Source organism: Lepeophtheirus salmonis, chromosome 6, assembly GCF_016086655.4.
Source record: "Lepeophtheirus salmonis chromosome 6, UVic_Lsal_1.4, whole genome shotgun sequence".
Lineage (NCBI taxonomy): Eukaryota > Metazoa > Arthropoda > Copepoda > Siphonostomatoida > Caligidae > Lepeophtheirus > Lepeophtheirus salmonis.
In genome coordinates this window covers 12,833,132-12,858,932 of record NC_052136.2, presented here as the reverse complement: position 1 = coordinate 12,858,932, position 25,801 = coordinate 12,833,132, and the positions used below count along the sequence as shown (strand labels likewise).

Sequence of the window (25,801 nt, the reverse complement as noted above, 5' to 3'; positions counted from 1 at the left end):
CAAGCAGCTGTGACAAGGGGTAGAAGAAAATAAAAAGGAACATAGGCAAAAATTACTCCATGTCGATCCTTCATTCTACTCTGAGTCCAGCATAACTCCTCTAGAAATCCTCATGGTTACTACTCTCCGTATTTTACGTGAACACACAAATGTTCCATGCAGTTTTGTAATTAATTGAGTTTAGTAGGAAAGGAAGTTCACTCTTCAGGAATTAAATTATGGTGAAAAAGGCTTGGAAAAAGAAACTTTATTCTTCAGTTTTCCAACTCCGAAAAAACGAACGAGTTAAAAATTATATCCGATATTCATCACAACTTTATTTACGAATTCCCGTGTCTCCAAAGGATTATTCAAAACAATTTGTTGATAGAAAATTATAATAATTAATTATGAAATAATACAAATGTACATAATCCAGACTCAATTTTTGGGGAAATCAGTCTAACTTGCTTTTGTGTTGATGGGCCACATATTATGTTTGTATGTATCTTATAAATCGAAAAAATTAATTTACATATCTTTTCTATAAAACAAATTGAAGAAATAAAGGTTTTCTCACATATAAAGTAAGTTTTTGCGTGATATGTGCAATGTATGTAATGAAATTTAATATTTCATCAAAAGAAAAACTGGGAAAGATTTTTTATTTATAATTATTTTCTTTTAAAACATTAAAGATTTTTAACTTAATTTAATAATGTATAAAAATTTTAAAAACTTGGATTTACTCTTTCACTTTCTCTATCCTTTAATTTCATTCAAATAAAATTAAATCCGTTATTTTATGTCTGGACGGAGACAAATTTTGAATTAACACTCCAAAAAGAGATAATTTTGTTTGTTTCTTTACTATTAGGTAATGTTTTTATTCATACATAGAACAAATCTATTGTTCTATTATATATATATATATGTTGAGTTAACAAAAAAACAGTCTTTAACAAGAATAAAGAAAGAGAAAAACAATTACACCATAAATACTGCCTAATATTTCATTTACATATTTTACTCAATTATAGGCCTAGAATCCAAATTTCTTGTATAAGTTGAGATACACAATCATTTTAACTACAGTTTAGAGCCTTCATTGGATTAATGATACGTAATTTGTCCCCGACCACAAACCTTTCAAATACATACATCTATCAATTTCTGATTGTTTCAGATTTAAGGTTAATTTGTAATGTTGCCTTCAAAAGCCTTAAATTTTTTTTATGTGGATAGGAATTGTAGGGGGATCCGCAGAGAGTGAGCTAAAGGGCTGTATCCCTCCTAAAAAAAAGAAGGAATTTTTGTTTTTTACTAGAAAATGTAATATTTGGTTGTTTTTTAAAATTTTATATTTGAAATTTGATTTAATCTTTTACTAATATTTGAAATTTAAATTTTGAACTTTTTTTTCCAAAAAACTTAATATTTGAAATTAAAGTTTTAAAATTTAATTTTTTGTGAATAGTTCTAATTTTTTGAAAATTTGTTTTGAAATTTTTTTCGAAAAAATTTCATTTTTAATTTTTTTTTACAAATATATATCTATACTTATTTAATCTTGCGAACACCCCGGAATTGACGATGATAATTCCTCAAAAAGTAGAAATGAGTTAAAAAACTGGGTGCAAGATCGATTTTTTTATCAGCTCAGTCTTAAATGATAAGACGGATTTGAACCTAAATTTAAACTGTGAACAGGCATTCAAATCGTTGACCAAAATTAACTTTTCTAAAAAAAAAAAAATAGAAATAACGTGGGACCAAATGCAGGCCAAATTTTATTACGACACTGATTCAGACCTGAATTGGACATAATTATGTAGTTAAAATTAGAAATTTCTCAAACCGATCTAGAATTTGCATACTGAAAACCAACATTTGTACAAATGTAATCCTTTCTTTATTTTGAGTGTACTTATTCTTGATTGCTTTTGTGTCGTAAATGTATGTATGTTGTATGATATTCATAAGTAAAAGTGTTTCATAAAAACTAATGCTTGTCCCTTCCTTTTATGTTTTAAATATTTGTGCATTAAACAAATGTAGTCTTATGTATTCAAAAATGTCTACATTTAATGCTCTAATAGTTTAATATTACGTGACCGGTAATTTCATTCCCAGTAAATTCATTCCCCGTAAAATTCATCCCCGACATTTCATTCTCACTTTGAAGAGATAGATTTAGTGACGTTACATGGACGTTACATACTACTAATTAGTAGTTTTTGTGTAGGACTGTACACAAGTACAGTCTGGGAGTCGGCACTGGAGATGAGTGATGACTAGTGATGGATGGAAACCGGATAGGAATAATTTATGGTGTTTATGGATTCGAAAGGACGTCATGATAAACCTTTATTATTGAGTAGGAATGGAATCCCGATCTGCGGAAATTGTCCATACCTTGGTAAATAGAAATTACTCTTCCTCTTCTTCATCGTCTATCACTACTCGCTCCTACTCCTTCCCAATCGATAAAGTTGATAATATTGTAGAGAAAAACGCGTGCAAGGAGAAGGGGGGAAAATACATATGGTATCATTGTTTAAAATACTGATGTGATTATCATCTGCCTGCTTTATGATGATTTTTGAGGGTATAACGAAAGTATTTATTAGCAAAATGTTTAATGAAGATATACTACGTATGATTGACTTAGACGTTTTTTATCCGTTAGAGTAGATTTTATAACGTCCACACTCCATGAAATTGTAATTCATTATGAACCTTATTCTCAGAATAATAGCTAATGAAACGACAAAGTAGAGTATTTGAAATATATTTGAAGCTCAAAGTTTAAAAAAGAAGGCTTTAATGAAATATAATCTACATACTAAAAAATATACCATCATACATTTATGTTAAATAAACAAAATTAAACAATTGGAATAATAAAAATAAAACAATAAATTATATATACAGAATATTGAAATAATAGATTGATCCAAATAATATTTTCTTGTTCTAACATCGGAATTCAGTTCAATATGTCATAACTTTAGGTTGCAAAATACAAGCCAGACGTGGAGTTTAATCAAAAGATAATCACCCCTTTTTTCATGTGGAAGTTGCTATATACAATTGTGCACAGGATAGATATATCTCTACCGATGAGATCTAACTAATTATTAATAATAAAGTAAATGTGAAAATCATAAAATTAGACAATAAATATACTAATAAAAAAAAATGTTAGAAATAAATCCATCTTAAAGATTTAGAGCAAAAGCTAATTATGTAGTAATGTCCGGTGATATTACTCCTTATTAAGAGCATCAAAAAAGATATTTTCCCCTTTATTTATGTTTATATAACAACATACTATTATCATGAATTGCTAATTATAATGCTACACCCAATGTAACTACCCCCGTTGTTGTGACCATTTAAGCAGTTGTTTTTGCCTTTTATGAGTTTTCTGAACACCATTTCTTGGAGCGTATCAACCATAGCTACGCCTTAAGTGATAAAAAAAGTAATATTTATTGACAATATAATATTGGAAAACCTAATTATCATACCCAAGTCTTTAAGTGAAGAAACTAGTCTGAGAAAAACTAGTTGCGAACCATCCAAAGCAACTACCCCCGTTGTTGTGACCCTTTAAGCTGTTGTTTTTGCTATTTATAAATGGCATCAGTACCAACATCCTCCATTAATTTAATGATGGTTCCTCGGGAAGGGATAGGTTTACCCGTGTATTTCTCCATAAATTTTTTGAACGTAGATGATTAGCAATGGATAAGGTTATATTACATGCAATAAGCATCTTTGTGAGATCGGACTTAAAGTCTGACTTGATGTATTCATCATTAACTTGATTTTTTAGATGAATATCCATGCTCTTGATATGAGATGAGGATAATGAGTGGCGTGGAATTCTAGATAGGGGACTAAAGGCACATTTATATCGACAAAACCGACAAACCATCTGTTTCTCATCTGGTAAGTATTTTCCAAATTCCTGGGCCTCCATTTTCATAAATCCAGATAGAAGGCGACGTTATTTTAGGCATTTTATTCAGTTCTCTATCGACTATCAGCATCTAATATTATATTAAAATTGAATAATAAAGGCGGGAATGATAACGTTCTTGATTGATAGAAGAAGATGTATATTATTTAATCAATGATGCCATAAGTATTTCTTCTCTTCTCCTCGCACGCTTTTCTATTCTTATCAAAATTATCACCCTTACCAATCGACAATCATCAATTTCATAATCCCCTTTTCTTCCCTTCCTTTCCTCTTTTCACAATTCAAATCTACGTTAACCATAAGCAAGTTGGCTCGGATCCCTCACTTCCTTCTCCAGGATCACATAGTCTCCCCTGCTTCAAGTTCAGCTCTGGATTGAATCCTATAAAAATGGAGACAAGAATCATACTCATTCATAGGGCCACGTAGTATATCTTTAGAATATTACATTCACATCCAATCACAATTGTTCAGACTTTAATACGTAGGTTTCAATGCATTGGAAAGAAATAACAGAAAACTAATTGTATGGTCGATCGCCAAGAATCATTGGCATATTGAGTCCACAGGGGTAGGTTCAAAAGTGTATAGTCTAACAATAAAACAATTTTTTTTTGTTTCCTTAAATTTGATTCATTCCTTTACATAAACTCCTTTTAACAATAGTTATACAAAGGAGGGACCCAAAATTTGGAAGAACATTTAATAAGAATTTAATCCCCGTTATTTGTAATTGCAAGGTTTCATTACACATCCAAAAGACAGCGTGAATAAAAATAAGCAAAGTTTGGTTTTTATACCATGTTTCTAGGTGTGAAAATGTTGGAGCAACAAAAAAGGCTGTGTATGTGCAATCTCCTCCATGGCAGTGTAAGCGGTGAGAATGCTGCAAAGACCATTGGCATCTCCATCCAGATTACCCACGACACCAAAAGTTAATTAAGGATAGGGATGATGTTGAAAGGGGTTTACGTTCAGGAAGAAACAAAACCCGTGGGCGGCCAAAGAGATGGGCTAGAGAGGCTGTAAAAAAAAAATAAGGAATTCTTTTTTTGGACTAGGAAAAATTATCGGTCTGAAAGAAAATCATTTGACAAAATTATACCACGTTGCAAAAATTTTGATTTTGAAATCATTCCAAAAATCCAAGAACCCCTCTCCCCCAAAAAAAAAATATATATATATATAATCCTTTGTACCCCCCTGAAACCCTTATCAATTTTGGTCAAGTTTTCTAGAGATTCAGAACTCAAGACTTAAATGCTCTAGTACTTTTGTGAAAGTGAACATCTAATAACGGCACAATAATAATTTTTTCCCTTTGATAAAAATCAAAGTACATTGACGAAAACAAAAAAAAACAGTTGTTTTTGTTTTTTGAGACAACAGTTAAAACAATAACGGAGCATCACACGTAGCAGTCATTTTGGTGATATTTTAATGAATGCACAATTACATATTATATAGTTATGAATTATTTTTAGCTTTGAAACTTATCTTCCTACTGAGGTCTTAAATTTATCCGACAATATCAGAACTACGGGATCATTGTGTGCACTAATACACATTAAACTACAAGTTTATAGCACTATTATAAATGAAATTTCCTTGTGATCACCTGGAGTGTGCAGGATGTTTAATTTAATAACCTGCAGGTGATACTTTTTCTTAATATACACTGCAGTTCAAGCTGCATTAAACACATGTGTTGACACAGATGCATACAAAACATCGTTATTGAATTAAATCCAAGATTAATGTGTATCTGGGACCACATAAATGTTCTATATCAAGGTTACTCAACTGGCGCCCCGTGGAGCGTGGCAATTGCACTATAGGTTGTTTAATTTACTTACGAGGGTCGATTGAAAAGTCCTTGCAAATCCCAAGATATGACATTACTGGTCCATATCGAGATTATGTTTAGTTAGTATCATCTCTTGGAAGAACACAGAACAACTTTCAACCCGATTGGTATATTGCTTTCTGTTTGACATTCGTTTGAATCGAAGAAGTGGAGTAATTTTCAAAAAATGGAAGCAAAAGAATTCTGTGTGTTGATTAAACTTTAGTTTATTAAAGGAAAAACACCTCAAAAGTCGAAAAAGAAACTTGATAAACATTGTGGGTACTCTGCACCTTTGATTAAAACAGTTTTTTAAGTGGTTTGTAAATTTTGGGAGAGGTCATATGGGCATAAGTGAGACTCAAGGTTTCTTTTGAGGCTACTACCCCATAAATCATTGATAAAATCCATGATATGGTGATGAATGACAGAAGAGACAAAGGTGTTTGAGATTGCTAGTGATGTGGGCATTTCGAGTTGGAATCCTATTTCCATTAACTTTGCGAACACAACTGCTGAGGTGTGAGCTGGTGCAATGTAGTGATGGAAAATTACTTTTTGTGGGCCAATCGTGGGTGTTTTTCTTGAAGCTCGGTTTTCAAATGGTCCAATGACGAAGAATAATATGCACCGGTAATAGTTTTACCCTTTTCCAGAGAGTTGATTAGGATTATTTCTACCGAATCCAAAAGATATTTGGTATAATCTTTCCGCCTGATTCCTCGCTGCAAACGAACAACAAACAGAAGGAAACAGACTGATCGGGCGGAAAGTTGGTGTGTGTTCTTCCAAGAGATGCTACTAACTAAACGTAACCTCGAAACAAGCCAGTAGTACCATCTCTTGGACTTTGCATGGACTTTTCAAACAACATTCGTAATGTCTTGCTTTGGAAACTGTCCAACAGGAACCTTGTTCATACGTGTTGAGTGGCCTTGCTCTAGAGTCTAAATTATATGCTTATAAATTTTGGGATATGACTATTTGGAGAGCACCAGAAAAAACAAAATATTGCTAAACTTATTTTATTACTGAATTAAGACCCTTGATAACATCAGCTGCATCTTTTATGATTTTGGGAGGAGAAAATGGAATTATTATTATAAAGAGAAGAATCTTCTACATTTAATATAGCAATAGAGTATAATAATGAATGTTACTTAAGATGAAGCTTGGCAACGAGCGTGTTGCTAAAGCTCAGCCGTATAGCAATGTAGAGGCTAAAGTACTCCTTTGCTCAGAACATTACAGTATGTCCAAAAATTGATGGTGTTTTTTTTTTTTTAAATCATGAAATAACCCAAACAAGTGATCAAAAAAATTTATTTACTTCCCAATATGACTACCTTTAATCTCAATACATTTTTTTATTCGTTTTGGCATCCCTTCATACAGATTACTCCAAGTATCTGGAGAAATTTTTTCCCAAGCTTTTGTCAGATTTTTAAAAAAAATTCATCCTCTGAAGTTGCTGGTGCATTTTTATTGAGTTGAATTTTCACAGTTTGAGTGGCTTCTACATCTCCCTTATCTCTTGCCCAAAACCGATCTCTTTGAGAATTTGGGGCATGAAACAGCTCAAATGGACTTTCATAACTGAAGAGGATACATTTTCAGTCATCTACAGTCCAGTGTTTCTCCTCACGACAGAATTGAAGCCTGGCTTTTCTTTGGTTTTCTGAAAGTTTGAGGTGCAGACGAGGTTTGTACAGCAAAGTATTCAAAGAGTGCGTAAGGAAGTTGTGGACAGATGACTTGGACATTGGATAGCCCTTTGAAGTATATCTTGCTGCAAGTTTCCTTGTGGATTGCCTCTTTTTGATCAAAAATTTTGAAAACACCAGTTTGGGAACTTTGCTAATTTTTTTCTTCCTTCTTCGACCCTTCCGATTTGCAAGGGCTTTTCCATCCTTCCTTTTCTTACACCAATTCTCAATGGTCCTTAGGGGAATCTTGTCACCTTTGAGCAACCTCACTCTGGCTTGATCCATCCTCTATTATCCCAACAGCCTTGGCCCTGGTCTTCAAAGAGTGCTCTCTCACCATTTCAGATATCAAATTTCAACTAACATCCTGTGGTGTTTTCAAAGCCCTTTTATACTTATGTATGATACAATCATCGAAAATTATTGTATCAGAAAAATTCAATATTGCCTAATGATTGTATCAGGCACATTTCATTTTATTCCGACCAAAAAAAAAAAAAAAATTTAACTATAAAACGGATATTTTTACTATTACCATCAATTTTTAGACATACTGAATACAACATTTTTTTTTCCTCAAGCTGTTATAAATTATTTTTCATTCCTGAGAAGAGAAAAATAAGTATTGAGTAAATACGTGAGAGTATGCTCATGAAAAAGCAATACTGATGACTCCTGGGGGAGTTATTTTCTATATTTCTATATTAAAGTACATTTGTATGTTTGTCGACGTCTAATAACCTCTGGGCAATGCCGGGTACTCTTACTAGAATAATCTATGTACAATTGAGTAATTTGTAATGAAAAAACTACCTTCATAAATTAGAAATGAGAAACGTATCATTCTTCTTTTTTGTTCATTATTTAATTGGTCGTCGTGGGGTAACCTTCTCCCTAAAAAATTATATAAACAGGAAGCTGATATTAACAAAGGCTTTAATTCAGTAGTACCATATGTCTCACTCTCGCATTCTCCTTTTTCATTAGAAACCACTCAACTCTACATAACAGATAAACACAGAGAATTTTCATAAGCCAACTTTTACTGTGAAGAACTCTCTCAGAGGAAGGGAAAAGAACTAAGGGATCAAGGAAGTCTCTAGTAGTTTAAAGTACTTTCTATTTGCCTTGATGTGGGTCAATACTTCCATACGATCTTACTTATGATACGAAAAAATAACATGACATGCCATTATAAAGTCAAAAAGTGATTTAATCTTATCTTTTTGCAATGTTAACAGTACGACATTATTGCATTACCAGTTTCCCTGTGGATTTCAAATACTCGTATCAATGTACATGCAACGTCTTCTTCATTCAAATCCTTCCTCTCTCTTCCTTTGACAAGCTGACACATTCCTAGTGGTTAAATACTTTGGACTTTATATTTGGAAACCAGGAGCAAATTTTTGTGAAACATACTTTGTAGGTTATACACTTCAATAGAAATCCCCTGTATTTACTACAATGAGAGATTAATATCAAAACGATGGTAAAATATATGCAGGGTTAAGTGGGGCTAGTTGACACGAAATTTAGTTTTTGACATAATACTCCACTTGTAGAAGGGATATTGAGATGTAAATTATTTTTTGAAAAGTTCAAAAGAGTATTAAATTTGATATCAAATTTAATACTCTAGTTTATAGTACTTAAGCTTAAGTAATGTTATAGTTGCCAATTTATCGTGATTTTGATGATGCATGTTGAACATTAGCATTAATCGAAACAAATTCATCTAAAATAGTAGTTTTTATTGGTAGAACTAAAGAAAAAATATTAACAAAGATATACCAATAGGATTTGATTGGTGATGTTCTTATAAATTTTAAAAATATTTTCGAAAAATTTATTTTTTGAAATTCCATTTTTCAATTTTTTTTCTAAAAATTTTATATTAGAAATTTTTTGTGAATAACTATAGATTTTTGAAATTTTTTGTGAATAACCATAAATTTTGAAATTTTTCCCAAAATAAATATTTTTTTGTGAATAGACTTGGAATTTTGAAAAAAAAATTAAAATTTTTTTGTGAATTATCTTGGATTTTTGAAAATTTTAATATTTGAAAAATAATCTTTGTAATTTTTTTTCATAAAATTTTTTTTTCTTTGAATAGCTCTGAATTTTAGAAATTTTTTAAGAATAGCAGGGGATTTTTTGAATTGTTGTTCAAAATATTTTAACTTTTTTAAAAAAAAGCCTTTTCCACCAAATATAGTTGTACAGACACCGCTGATTAGAGTGTACCGTTTTCGGATTAATATTTTTTTCACTGCACAAAAAAAACTAGTGGGAAAAATCAGAAAGATGCGCTCAATGATTTGCAGTTTTCTTGTTTTATCCAAGATAGGCATCCTCCTTTTTATCGACAACAATGATTTCCACTAGGTTAACATTTTGATATGTTATGTTTGATAAAAACAGGGAAACCACAAATCATTGATCACATCTTAGACTCCCTTAAATAATTAAAAAAAGTTGTACACTAAAGATGTCTAATTTGTACCAAAAATCCCTTAATTTGACTTTAAAATGGACTGTACCACTCCAAAAATGGTCTAAAAGGTATTTTTGCTGGTAAAAATATTTTATTCCAAATATATATATTGTACATCAATAATTTTGCAATTCCAAATTTTTCTAAATTGATTCCTTGCTAAAAACATATGTGACCCGCCAATAAAAAAAAGTTTCAATGATTTATCTCAAAATTGAGTAAATTACATGTGTGAACTTGACGAATAATCATCCATTTACGTCAAAAAATTATTCCTACCAACCCTTTGTCATCGCTTCAAATTGCACTTGAAGTAGGGAAAATGTATCGGCAAGATAAAAAAAAATGAAAATAGATATATTTATTTGAAAGGGTCAATATAATACTCTTACATCAAATAAAGACTCTAAATTATACATAAAACTCTTGGGTATAACAAATCATCCCACAATTTTAAATACAAAGCCTATAATTGAATAAAAAATGTCAACGAAATGTATATACTCCTTCGCTTGATTTTTGTTCCAGATTATTTTTATATCGACGCAACACAATTTCAAAAATTAAAGGTCGTATTCGTCTCTCCCTTCCATGGGAATTTGTGGACTTGATAGTTATGTTTATGAAGAAATAGAGATATTTAGTCTGAATCAATATGCAAATATCACACAGAATTATAATATATTTATGTATTCACGGTTTATAAAATACGTAGGCATATATTATAAGTTTTGAGTCTTTATTTTTATAACTTTACTTTAATATATATGTAAATTTAAATATAATAAGTAGTAAGTATCCATTATAAGTCAATTTTGTGCGTCTACTTTAAGTAAGTACAAATTAATATTAAGTTATACACTAAATAGTTTTACATATGATATCAATTACAGAGCATCAAGTGTTGACTACTACTTGCGTTGTATAAACTCCTTCAGCATTTTTGGATATTTGTATATTATGCCACCAGGTATTAAAGTTCTCCACCACAATGGCCTCAAAGACAGGGCTCTTAGATGCGCTTTTATATTCAAATTCCATATACGTCCTCTCCTCCGGCTCCCTTCCTTGCGAAAAGTTGGAATTATGATGTATACAACCATCTTTAATGGTGGTCCATTCAAGTCCTGGTGGAAATGCCTTTGGAACAGACCAGGGATTACTTTGAGAATCATCTCCTGAAGTGGAAGATGAGGCTCCAAGAGCTGCTAAGATCGATGTTAAAATGTCATTCTTCACATTTAAAAGATTCATAAAAATGTTTTCTTCATCATGATTATTCTCTGTTACTCGAATAAGATAGCCTTTGATAAAGTCACCTTCCATGAAGAGTCTAAAAGATCCCTCCTCTTTTAGATTATCCACAACTCGGAAGCTCACTGGGAGTCCATTGGGATTAGAGTAAGACTGTGAGGAGTAGTCGAGGAGACTATGTCCGATGGGATGTGAGAGACTACAGCTTGGTACCCCACTAGGGTAGGGTGTTGTGAATTTTAAAAGGTGAAGAAAAAGAAGGGTGATGAAGAGTCTGGTCGTCATAATATTTTGATGGATTCTTCCTATAAATAATTATATGTAGATTTTATTATAAACATCTACCGTATGTGTGTGCTTTAAAAGATTAACGAGATACTCACGCTCTAACTAATGGTATTGAATTGATGTAAGACGTACACAAACACTTGGTTTTATATGATTATTAAAAAATGTGTATCAGTGTGTGTTGTGTGTACTCACTTAAGTCTATAACAACGTTCTTTTGTTAACTGAAGGCAGGTTACTTATTTATAGTTATTTAATTATTGGCTATTGCTTCCCTTTTATACAACGAAAGGTTCAACATGACAGGCGGGATTTTCAAAACATTCCCCGATATTATTGATAGGAACAATAACTATTCAGCATTCTAAGGAAATTGCGCAATACCAGACATACTATAAACTGTAATTGTGAAATAGTTACAGTAATATCTCGAAATACGAGGGCTCCAATAATACGTGTTTTTTCCTTTGTTTTTACAAGATATATAGAGTCTCTATATATCTTGTGTTTTTATAGATACTATCTTGTTGAGAGCATAGAATTAGAAGATAAAAATATGGAGGTGACCAAAAACATCTTTTATCCCAGGAAATGTAAGAAAAAATCGTGTGCAAGTATTTATTTAGTAAATCATACGTAGGTATATTGAATAAAAACACGTGGTGCCGTTTACTAATTCAATATTTGCACTCGAATTTTTCCTCCAAGTCCTGTGGTAGAAAAACCCTTTGGAAGGTGACAAGCTATGTTATTGTCTTTAACTTTAAACTTTGGTAAGCTTAAGGAACAGTACTTTGCCGAAGTAGCCATACATTTAATAGGTTGATTTTTCCCCGCCAGAATATGATATGATATCTTCTAGTAGACCAAACACAACAGATACATTAAACTTTTACATATCAGAATATGTATTATCTCTCAGCTTAGCTAAGTCAAACAGCCAAATAAAAACGTCGTCGCCGCTGTATTTTTCTTTCTCTCCTGCCGAGAGCTGCCTACGACAGGATACGAGTAGCGTTGGATGGGTCATAGGCCATAGCAGAGCCATATAATTTGCGACAATAGACTTGAGTGTCACCTTGCGTGAGCCTTTTGTAAATGAAATTGAGGCTTTAAACAACATAGATTCATTGCATTGAAAGTAGATCAAACCTAATTAAATCATTATTAATTGAAAAAATTATTTTTTTTAAACATAATACGTTCATTTTTGTTTAAATGACTAATTCAAATTACAAAAAATTACGAGTACTTATAATGTTAAAAACAATCGAATCTATAAGGAAGAAATGATACTAAAATAATAATCTTTTTTTTTGGAAAACGTTTCTCTCATGAACATACTACGACTACTGAAACTATATGTAATTTTTTTACCCTCTTTTATGATTTTTCTTTGATCTAAAAATGATTTCCACGTTCAAAAATTCCTCTCAAAAAAATTGAGAGTCGTTGACTAATCCATTTGAAGACGAATAATTTCGTAAGGATATCAGGCAGGTTCATTCGTAGTATCTATTTCTTTGAGATTCATTCCTAGCTATTATTACATTTTCTAGACACCAGCCTCTTATTTTAAACTTCAGCTAGGTATCTCGTCTCTTTGATACAACTTCCATAGCTGAAATGACGCAGTTATCATAGTAGGCAGGTCCTAGGACAAGGCATTACCTCACTCGCACAAATATTTACCGTGTATTTCGTTCTCAGATATTGATGTTTTGGCTTCTTTTTTCCTTTATCAACGGCCTGACGTTGATTGCTTGAGTTAGAATTAGTGATTGTGACGTTGTGTACCATTATTGAAAATGATTGAATAATAGTGCAATCGTTAAAAAAAAATTGAGTACCTACTACAAATTGATTTTGATCCATTCCCTCCTCCCCCCGTTTCTATTCCTATGAAAAGTTATCTAATACAAAAAAGGTAGTAATGACGTGAGGACTGACAAAATGAATTAGGACGGGACTGAGTTAGTATTTGTAGTTATCTTTAGTGTTGTATGAGTCCTTATTTATTTGGTCCATTCCAGTCTCAGGATCAGTCCTACCCGTCTTTTGGGATTGATCCCTTGGACTTCGGACTGACAGTACTAGAACTAATTTATATATAAACAAAAGGTTGTGTGACGGGATCAAGGATCGAACTTAATATGCTATTATGAGATCCGAGACTGAACTGGACGGGAATACAGTTTTCAATCCTAAATAAGGACTGACATATCACTAATTATCTTAAAAGGATCCAAAAATAGACACAAGAGCCGCTTTAACGTGATTTTGTAAATCATTTGTTAAGGGATAAATTGCTTTAACTTACAAGCTATATCAAGGAAGGAATTAAGCTCGTATTTCAAGGTATTACATAGTTATGTATTGGAGTATTCATAAATTAACATTATTATCGACATGGTACATTCAAAATGTGTCAATATACATATTTTTGTTATTGTTATTACCTTACATTGTACCCATATTTATATATAATAAATAATAATATATTAATTTTTCACAATTGAATTTCCTCAATATACCATATAAATATAATATTATTATATGTATTCTGTAAAACTCATTCATATTATGTAAATTTCTTCAATAAATTGGATTTTTTTCGTCTCTCTCCTTTTTCAATAGAAGATTTATTCTTTTTTAATAAAAATTATGATTTTGATTTTTTAACAAAATGCTTTACAAAATGATAACTACATATTATATTATGTAAACAAATATTCGTTTGAATAGAGCGTTTTCCATCAGGTGGTGGATGCCAAAGGTGTGTCGTTCACGACTTTTATAGTTTTACAGAAGTCAGCAGGCCTATTTTATTGACGTAACCTTAGGAATCTAACTCCAAATGTAGGCTTTGCTATTTTTAAACAGGGCATATGTAATTTGTATGAAGACAACTCACAATTTAAAATGTCCAATTCTATAATTACTTAAATTGGACACCATTTTTATAGAGAGGTCAAGTGCAGTAGGAGTTTAAAATCAAATCAAAAACATATTTAGGGATATCTGAAATCTAGAAGCCCTACTGATCACTACTTGAACTAATTCAAATAAATATGGTACAACCGGTTTGTGTGATTAATATTTTTTGCATGTATTTTTCGCATTTTGTCAATATATGTAGACACATTTTACATCTAAGTTTTTCTGTATGTTTATTATCGTAGTTTTTGATTAATTTGATAACAGTTCGAGCTGTTTTAAACATCCTAATATCATTCTTACTCTTCAATTTAATGTTCAGTGCTTTCATTTTCATTAATATACATGATTTGATAAATTTCTTGGGGTTATTTGACTCCAAACTTGAGAGTTAGGGCTTGGGATAGTGTCTCCAATACTCGAGGGTTCCGTCATCGTCTTCAAAACTAAAGCTTTTTTTACATCCTCTCTATTATTATAAAGACGTTTATTTCGTGGACTGAGGATTATTTTCACTTGAGCTGGAGTTTGAGTCAGTTTAAGAATATATCGGAAATCTTTTTCGTATTTGTTTGATTGCAAACCTTTAACTTTTTTCTTTAGATTTGAAGGCTACCCTTTTGACAATTTTAGCTATCCTACAGTCTGCGATTTTTTTCTTTAAGGACTAGTGTTTCTTACACTCAAATTAGAGGCTTCAACTTTGGAAATTTCTACAATTGGAGGGATAATTTCACTGGAATCTAGAAGCTCTACTGCCAATAAAAGAGGAATAGTTTGGTGGATTTCCCTTTTCCAAGATCTTTCTGTTCCCTCAGAACGTATAATAAAGCTTGAAATGCTGGAGGAGGATAAATTTGTAGATGGAATATAGCGTTTCTTGAGAAACTTTCGTGATGCTAGTCCAAGTAACTCATTAAGGAGATCTCTTCCATAATTGTCTTGGTTGAAATGGTTGCTGCAGATGCAAGATGTATTTGGATTTAACTAGTTTTTTTCTTCTTTTCCAGCCCTTAACCCAATTTCAGAGCAATGCTGGATCCTTTAGTAAATTGTAATAGGGTATATCAGCTGTCAATGGATAAGAGGTAATGGCGCATGTAGATGTACAAATAATTTATAGTGGAATGTAATATTTAAAAAAACAAACAAAAAAAAACCATATCAATTAATCTAAACCCCGGTGCACCCATTTCCCCTATTAATAATATATGAAAGACAATATTTTGGTTATTTTGGTAATTAACCTACGGAATTAGCCCACTGTTGCTCACCGAAAAATGAGTTTTACATGAGAAGGAAATTGTAGGAACAGATGGCGTCACAGATGATAGCCTCGATGAAGACAAGACTGCAGAAGCAGCAAAGGGTAAAGAAGATCACAAAAGTGAATACAAAAGACACTACACATTCGGGTGCTGATGAATACACTGATGATTTTCCCATGTTTGAGGCCAAATATGGGTTTTGAGTGTAATTGATTTATAAAATTCTTAACTCACCTTATTTCTTAGATACTAGTGTATTTGTGACGTAACTCAGTTCAGCAAATCATAAGGCAGAATCTGAGCAACGCGCCTTCCTCTTCCACCACCTTGGTTTTCACTCATCTCATAATTGAAAGATACGCCATATTGGGGCGAAAGTTGATTTTCTTACTACATTAAGTTTCCAATACATCTTGGTAAAAATTTATTAAATGGCTTTATGAACTAAAAAGGAATAAATACCTTCATTGAATACTTATGTTGTGCTGACCCTGATTTATTCTGTCCATTTCAGTCTATACTTAGGATCGGTCCAACCAGTCATTAACTGTCAGTCCTTGTATTTTTTCCTCAAAATGTCTGTTTTGTTAAGCCAAATAAGATAAATGAGATAGTTAGTATTTCATTTTTCCGTTAAAATATAAAATACAAAAGCAAACTTTGTTATATAATTTATCATATTATAAAACGGAATAATTAAAAAAAAGGAAAACACCCTCAATGACGTCACAAAGGATCAATTTTACCTCCTTTAATAACTGACAAGTAGGACAGGATGGGACCGGACTAGACCACGGTCCTATATAAGGAATGACACAATACTAATGAATACTACTTGATGCCAATGCAAAACATGAATATTTAAATTAAATCAAATATTTGCAAAAATGAACCAATTATCGCAGGTTATTTTTTCGAGAACATTATGGTCCTTAACTTATTTGTTTCTGCAAGTACAATTTTTTTTCCTCGTAGTTTTGTGTTTTTCTTTACAATGCAAGTAAATACTATTTACTAACTTAGTGCAAAATTAGTGCAAAAAAAAGTTTTTGCAATTTTCTTCGCTAATTTTGATTTGTTAATTTTTTGACAAAAATAAATAATTAAATTCTCATCTTTATATTTATGTTTTTTATGTTGGCAAGTGCCAATAGTAAGGGTATTGGGTGGGGGGAGGTTAATGATGAGACTTGTGGATTACCTTACTTAACCGGATTAATATATTGTGATTAGTATATTTGGTATAATATATAGTCAATTTCCAGCTCCATCGTAATTATCATTGCAAGAGAGTTAAAATTATAAGGATCTTTCTCGACAACAACGAAACATTCATATTAGTATAATAGAATAATTATATACATATATAGAATTATTTTCTGAATAATTTTTCAATTATATTGACTATTGTCAATGTGATGTCCCGATTTATCCTTGGACGATTAGCCCCCGGGTAACCCTTTCTAGTATATATAAATAAAATATGATATCATTATTATTCTTTTTTTTTTGGGTGGAGGGAGGGGGGCTTCAGAGACTTTTAGTTGGGCACATGCCCCCTCCCCCCACACACAAGCGTGTTACTGACACAACTGGTTCTTACAGTTATTTATATATCAATCTTTCTATCGCGCTCGCTTTTTTAATTAAAAAAAGATGTAATTAATTTTCCTTTCAGCTGTTTTCATTAATTTTAATGAGTTGACTCTTGTATGACTTAAAACAGCTAACTCTACGTATTATGAGCTCAAAAAAGGTCTTACATAGGATTTGGATTTTTATATTACTTTATATCAATCAAGAATAATTCTTGTCATTTCATACTCTGTCATTGATACTTATTTTGATAAAATTGTCTATTCAATGTGAATAATAATTAATAACTATTATTTTGTTAATAGTTAGCAGTTGGCAACAAGCAAAATGAAGAAGACCAGCTCCTTTATATTTTTTTTTTCAAATTTTCCCTTTTGTCAGTCGAGGTTGAGAGGGAATAAACAAACTTGTGTAAATATTGTATGCCATTCATTCTATACTTCTATAAAAACTGAAAAAAATATTAGTACCTAATCTTCATAAAGACTCTGCTTCTATAGAGTGAATTGACCTTTGGCCTCATTTGCTTTTTAATTGACGTGATCCTCATGGGAATGTTTTGTTTTGTTTTTTCGCGCCTCCTTTGTTCTAAATATTAATATATTCCACAGTACCACACTAAGATACTATTAAAAAAATATATCCTTTAAGACAAGTCGTTGATGTGTGACTATTTGGAAGGATTTTCTGTAGATGTATAAAAACATATTAACAAAGTCATCATATATTTTTTACACTCAGACACCTTAAGCTAATTTTTTTATCGTCTCTTATATCCTACAACTAGTGAGACGTTTTATTGCTCATTCAGTCATAAATATATGTATATATAACATATATATATTGGTGAGCATTAACCCTGGCTTTTATGAGTCCTAATTATATTAAAATGTATTTATAAGAGTCAAGATAAAAACCTATATGATAGATAATATATTAAATAAGTAACGATAAAAGACAGGTAAATAAAAAAGGAGATGAAAGAGAGGGAGAAAAAAAAGGTACGTCGGGTTGACTTGAGGACAGGTGCTATATATACATTTACTCATAATAACTATGCATATAGCCTCATACTTTGGAATGTAGTGGGTCACATATGCTGAAATAAAAATATGTAACTTAATACACCATAAATTTCAAAAGAAAAACTTTCTTCAAATGATTATAACTTGAAACACAACTAACAAAATTTGAATGGAAGTGTGACTTGTACTCCCTTATGACGTCTTTATCTTATTTGTTTATTTCTCGCAACCTTTCCTCAAAAAAAGATAATTCAAAATGGTAGTTAGTAGTGTTGGGTTTGGCTCGGCTAGCAGTCTGTTATCCTTATAATTACTTTAGGTATAACTAATTACTTTGGTAATATTGTACGATTTTCAAATTTATATCAGAACATTACCTCACAAACACAAAACTCTACACTTTATTTTGTTGTCGGCTCTCAACTTTTTTTTAACCTAATTTGTGCTCTGAACGTTCATTCAAATAAGCATTTGTTAAGGTGTTGTGAGCCATTTCTAAAAAAGCTATTGAATAATACAAGTGATCAGGGGCCTTTTTTTATTTCTTTTTGGAGGATGAAAGGTTGCGAGATACAATAAAGTTAACGATGTGATATGCCCTTTTGTCTGTTGTCTTTTGTAATATTAATAAATTTTCAAGTACAGGGTGGTTTTTAATTTCTAGAATGAAATTCACGTTGTTTGGGGACGTTATAGTACTAAAACCTATAAAATGGGAGAATTTATTTTTCAATGTCCACTTTTACTGTCAAAAAGGTCTGCCTGCAACATTTGACGAGATATCCTGCGGTAACAAAACCCTCAAGCAATCCAAGATAATAAGAGACAAGAGTAATGGGACACGGAGTTACCTCAAAAACACGAAAATGTACACTCTATTTTGGTGTAATTGTTGATGTTTCTGCTTCTTTTCCCTTAATCAGTGTTCTGAACGTTGATTGGTTGAATTAGAAAGGATCTATTAATTCTCAACAATTACTGAATAATAGTTCTATATTTGGGAAGAATTGGCTCAGATTGAGGCATGAGCGTTGTTTATTTAAATATTTTTGTAAGCAAAACAACATAGAGTGGCTCCGTCTTGCAACAAAATAATACAACTCTCAGCACAACAATATTGTTTAATGTTGATATATGTTACACACACAGAAGGGGCTGTGAAAATTCTTCTCAGCATGATACATTTTTTGTTTGAGCCAACTAGCTTAAACAAAAAGCTACAAACTATCACACAACCCAGCAGATTGTGGATATATCTAAGTGTGCTCATAACTTATTGTCTAACTAACAACTGTTTTAGGTACTTTTTTTGTTTATTTATTTTCGTATGAAAAGTTGCAATATATAATAAAATTAAAGACATGGGGAGATATGCCCAATTTTTGGTGCGTGGACAAAACGTCGACCGACAAAACGTCCAGTAGACAAAACTTCGACTGACAGAAAGTCGACCGTAACATACAAAATAAACGACTACTCCAAATGGTGTTTCGATATATCCCATTCAGAGATTTCCCGCCGGAAACATAACCCAGAAAGGGACCCCGAAATTTGAGATTGTTTCATGTTTCATCTTATTTTGAGGCCCGGTGGTACACGAAATAGCCCAAAATTTTGAGGTATAAATGGGGCTATAAGGGTTCCTTACTGTTATTTTATGAATGGGTGGTAGGGTAAATATCTCGGGCTATAAATGTCAGCAGTGAAATGTCTTAGAAACAGTTTTTCATATTTTGAAATATAATATTTTCCGGTCGACGTTCTGTCGGTCGACCTTTTGTACTGTCGACGATCTATGGGTGGGCGTTTTTTAAGGTCGATGTTTTGTAAATTCGACATTTTTGTTTTGTCTGTCGACGTTTTGGCCTACTACCCAATTTTAGACCTGATAAGTATAAATCTTATAAATTTATTACAAGGATAAAGATGCATTACATTATCTTCCTGGGGTCAAGTTTGCCTGTCGTGTTAGGCAAAATGTGACTGATTTACATTGACTCTTTAATTCTACACAAAGTTTTCTATTTATTCTGAAGAACCATAATATTTACATTTTATTCCATAATAGGCACATATATAAAGAGAATCCTTAAATAGAAGCAGAGAAGAGAATATAATTTTTTCTGCATTATATCACTAGTATAGATTATGTATTTAAGTCGATAATAATATATGGAATGTAATAACTTGTACCATTTATATACATAATTGGGAGAGATAAATATATAATATAAAAATTTTCATTAAATGATATAAAATATATATGGAAAGGTTGTGTGATTATTTCTCTATCGTACAGTACAGCTAGGGCAAAATATAAAGAATAATAATAACAAACTCATGCTGTAAGTAAGAGAGAAGAAATATTATATTTTTTTTAAAGAGGGGACTGATGATGAAAGCGTATCTTGAATACCCTCCATCTTTTTTCTTCTTTTTTTTCAAAAAAAAAAAAGAAGAAAAAAAGCGTTTTTCCCTTCCCCCACACACCCTTCATTCTGACGTCAGAGAAAAAGAAAGAAGAAGGGAAAAAATAATACAGACACACACACACACTCTCACAAGATTAGTTGTAATTTTCTAAGCAGTGAAGGAGGACGCGCTCTCGGTGTTGTTGTTTTTGTTTTATTATTTATTGTTACTTATAAAAATAATCTCTGCTCCAGGAGTGATGTTGTGTTTGTTCTTATGAAGTGCTCATTGTGAAAATTATGCAGGTAGTAGGGAATTGCATTACGAATCACACAGGTAAGGAAGAAAAACCGGAATTTACATTGCTTCTCTCATCAATTCAATCACTTATTTATAAATGAATATTGTCGAATAGTAGTAGATTCCAATTCTGCGCATCTTCCTTTGGAATTAAGTTAATACCACTGACTATTATTTACCATCATAATATTGGTTATTCCTTTTTTCTTTCTTTGTAGCTACATAGATGGCGCTTCCTCTGATTCTATCAACTATTTACTGATACTGTCGCAATGAATGACATATTTATACTATAAGTATTCATTGTGAAATCTTTAAGCATATTGAATCTTCCTTATTAGAGGGGGAGAGATCAGGGAGGGGATGTTGCACGTGTGCTTGAGTCTTTGATTGCTCCTTTAGTCAGTCTCTATAGTAGGCGTCGGGGGTGCATTTCTAGGGTTGTAAATCCCAAGCTTATTTTCCCGTGCTAGTTGGCAACAAGAATAGTGTTTTTTTAAAATAATTTCTTAAGCTGTTAACATTACTCTTTTATTCTTGAGCAACTTAATAAAAAGTGTAATCACGGGTGTTTTTGCTAATGTATGAAGGAAGAGTAACACTGAGGATTTGTTATTGGGGAGATGTTAGTGTAAGTAACTTTAGACTAGAATTGGGGTTCGACATTGGAGTTATTCTTCTCTATTTCCCTGTAAGTTACAGGCTGGGATTTGTGTTTATTTCCTTCCTCTCAGTGCTGCTTGTAACTTATCTAATATAACGTAAAAACATATTTCAAATTGTTTAAGGTACCCGCGTCAATTTTTGCAGGTTTTTAACATACCGGCAGGTCATATTTTATGCAAGTCTAACTCTAGTTATACATCTTGGTGCTACTGTGTAAAAGACGAAGATTAACACTCCTCATTTGTTTGTGATTTATAAATGTAAATACTTGTTGGACTCAGAGTAGTATTGCCCTTGCTTGAGACCGAGTGGGACTTGTTTAATTTTCATTTCTCTCATAGTTGTTTGATGCTAATGATGAAACGTTATGACAGCTCTTCTCAAACATTTTTCAAATTGTCAGAGTTATCATGCTCATTTTTGGTTTATTTCTATGTTACATATCGATTTACAACCCTATGTATTTCCTTTTGCAGAAGCCATTTCAAACAAGATGCACCCGGCTCTGCCAAATTCATAATTCTTAAAAGTTTAAACTTTATTCGAATGTCTCAGTTGTTATTCCCTGTATAGATATTAACATCTTTGGTCGCTTTATTATCCAGATTTGAAATCTTATTTATCTTATATTTTGTAAGTGTTATAACTTAAATTAAATAATATATTATTTACTAATATTTACCTCAGAAACCTTGTAGATTCTAACTAACATCAATCATATGCATCAATTCAGATTCTTGGTAAAACAAACCCCTCTCTCTTTCTTCATTCTCAGGTTCAGGCAATAATCTGTGAATAAATTAGGGACTAGTAGCGAAAATGCCAATAATCAATTTAAAGCCATATCAAGTAAGGTTTTTATTTGTTTATTTGCTTGATTCTCATGTCCGACAGCATCCATAACTAGTGATGAAAATCGTTAGCATTTTGGACATGATAAAAAAAAAAGAACCCGGAAATCAACATGTTGATCCAAAATTTGATGAATTTTTTGGAGGAGATATTACTCTAATGTCGATACTTAATTAAACTCTGAGGCCACCAAGGACTCATACACCATAACAAATCATCAGGGCTACGCTCCGTTTTTATAAGCTCTCGTAAATGTTCAATTCGGTTTGGTATTTTTCATTTATATGATATCAGTTGTATTTAGTAAAAAGGAAGTTCAACTCCTCAGGTATTAAATAATAATGATAACTTAGGGGGGAAAAATATTTTGGTTCCTAGCTCCTAAAAAACAGGCGAGCTTAAAAACACTTCCAATTTACCATCACTGTCTAAAACTACATCCGTGCACTCAGGGCCATAATGCCTCCAGTGAAATTTATTCAAAAAATGTTATTTTTACCTATTTCAGGTTAGCATAATTAATAATATAAAGTACAATGATCCATAATTAATAAATATTCTAATGAAGTGGTTATCTAGCTGCAATAAGCGAGCCCCCTATAGAGCAATGTTTCCCAATCGTTTCAACATTGCAGAGCCCTATATCATTTTTCAATATCTTGCAGCATTTAAAAGATGCTGAATCAAATGTTATATTTGTTATGTATGTAATCTCTCACTGTGACCTTAGTCATGCATCTCGTAGCACAAGAGATTAAATGAATCACTGCTCGTATGGCACATAGAGAAATGCTGTTGTATATTCACTTTGATGATCACAATGACGGTACTTGGAGATATTGTATAATGCGGTACTAAACACAGTAAAATGTTTGAGAATCACTGCCCGAAGGCAAGTCTACTAACTGGTGGACCAAATTCGGACCTTCCTAGTGGTGTATGTATTTAGGCAACAGAAGAAGATGATACTGTTAAATAACATAAAAATAACTTTTAGCAGATTTATAATAAACTTTTCTTTTAATTGGACAGTATTAGAGTGCACATTTTGTCTTTTTTTGTTTTATTTCGTTGTGTCTTAATCACAATTAGTCGGTACGAATCATTACTCGAATGCTTCGGGGGTGGGTTATAATTAATTTTCAAAAAATTCTTAGCTTTAGAGTAGAGTAGATATTTTTTCATTTTCTATTACTACTCAAATCCAACTCAATTTGTTAAACCTACATTACAAAAATGTAACATATGTCAATATTTTTATGATATCTTGATATAAAAAACACTTCAATCACCGATATATCTACACAAAACAATATGTAATAATAATGCATTTTTGCTCGTGAGCCTACGACATATGCTAGACTGCTATATGCATGCATATTTAACAATGAAAAAAAACAACAATCTCACATGGTTATCATCTTAGAACTAAGTAGATACAACACTAGGAAGCATTGTTGTTCCTTCTGTGTCTATTATTCAAAAAACCGGTCTTTACAATAATATATACAGTCTTGGAAACTGTTTCTATACTACATATAATATGTATATATTTTTAATCAATATAATTAATCTTTGTTGAAGAATTAAAAACAGTTAAATTTATTTGTTAAAAAGGAAAAAATAAACTTTACTGATAGAAAAAGGAGAGAAATCGACAGGAAATTGTTGTTTGAAGAGTGAAAAAGAGAGAGGAAATAAAATTATAATGATTGAATATATAGATTATCTATTGCATATTACAGGGTCACGCTACGAAATCGGCGTCAAAAATACGTTAAAATCGTTATATTTAAAAGATTTCTTAAAGAAACAAACAGACAATAGACTAGTGTTGTTAGGATTGTCAAAATTAGGCCTGTGCTTATATCAAAAGCAGGGTGGAGAAGTTATTGAGGATGAAGGAAATTACGTATTTGGCAGTATTTTGATACTTTTTCGACTAAAAATATGGCATTAAAATGTCGTTTAGGGGCAATTCACATCCACTTATAATGGCGTCAAAATGAATTTTGTTTGGGATGGTAGAAGGGACTTAGTTCAGAGATTAAAAATAACATGAAGCTCCAATATGTCAAAGAAAAGAAACCGAAAATGAACATGAGAATATGGACAATGTTTGGGGGAGAAGAGCACCTAACCTCTCATGCCGTTTCCTAAAATTAGCTGTTACCAGCTATGAGATGAAGGAAATAAATACAAACCCACTCTGTATCTAGCAATGACGCAGGCAAGAGTTACAGCGATGTCGATCCTCAATTCTACCCCGATTAGAACTTACAATTATAATTCTACGATAAATCGTCAGTTACTCTTCGTCTGTCATGCACTGGTTATTACTTTAGAATTATTGTTCTTTGTTTAAGAATAAAATAATAATGATGACAGCTTTGGTAAGCAAAGAAAATATTTTCAGGCTTCAATGACAAAAAAGACTGCATCTTCAAATTTCATATTTGTTTAACAAAGTTAGCTAATAAATTTGATAACGGACAAATGCTGGTTTCAATGAATATTTAGTATAGTACCGTTTTAAATGTGTTTACACAGTGGCACCACCGGAGTACTGGTGTACAGAAGTGCGCAACAATGGGCAGCTAATGATGTCCCGCTCTCTCCAAATCTATTGATATATTACTCCAGATAGCCCAACACAATATAGTACTAGGAATAAGATCTAGACGACTAGGCATTCATATTTTCTTCCTAACAGTTTTCTTTAATCTACTTTGGGATTTTCTTGGACTCTATGCGATTCTCATGGGTACATACATGAGCTCAGATAGTACCTCCCTTGTTGAATATTTTCCCTTTTTTTGGTGTCCAAAATCATGCTCGCGAGGGATTTGGGTTCTTTTTCAATGAATTGAATTTCTTCTTCATATATATGTACCATTGTGACAAAACTAAATATTTCTTAACAGCTGCAAACCTTCGCTTTTTAACAGCATATTAACTGTACTATTTATAATTTCGTTTCTGCCTCTGTATGTACGAAAGGGGTCTAAAAAGTTTCCGAGCTGACAAAGATACACGACATTTATTTTTAAATTTATATTTTCCAGCATAGTTTCCTTGTAACTCCACACACTTCTCCAAGTGATGCTCCCATCTCTGCAACCTGTCCAAATAGTAATCTGCGGGTTTCTCCGCAAAATAATTGTTCACGAGACACTTTTTG

The 25,801-nt window shown here is 31.9% G+C and overlaps 1 protein-coding gene and 1 long non-coding RNA gene across 19 annotated transcripts in view; one reads left to right on the top strand and one right to left on the bottom strand.

The window, feature by feature from the left end:
• Lar (tyrosine-protein phosphatase Lar) overlaps positions 1 to 25,801 on the top strand; it is a 455,460-nt gene that overhangs the window by 252,096 nt on the left and 177,563 nt on the right. For 12 of the 18 annotated variants that reach the window (XM_071889560.1, XM_071889554.1, XM_040715869.2 and 9 more), the window contains exon 1: positions 20,957 to 21,138. The exons of 1 other annotated variant lie outside the window; for it this stretch is intronic. The gene's annotated coding sequence lies outside the window, so the exon portion shown is untranslated. Of the gene's footprint in view, positions 1 to 20,934; positions 21,139 to 25,801 lie in introns of those variants that run through there. 5 more of the 18 variants (XM_071889563.1, XM_071889558.1, XM_071889556.1 and 2 more) reach the window with 2 other exon arrangements.
• LOC121120584 (uncharacterized) lies at positions 10,687 to 12,048 on the bottom strand. Its single transcript, XR_011780662.1, has 2 exons — positions 11,660 to 12,048; positions 10,687 to 11,581 (listed from the first exon to the last, which is right to left on the bottom strand). It is a non-coding gene; the product is annotated as an uncharacterized lncRNA (long non-coding RNA).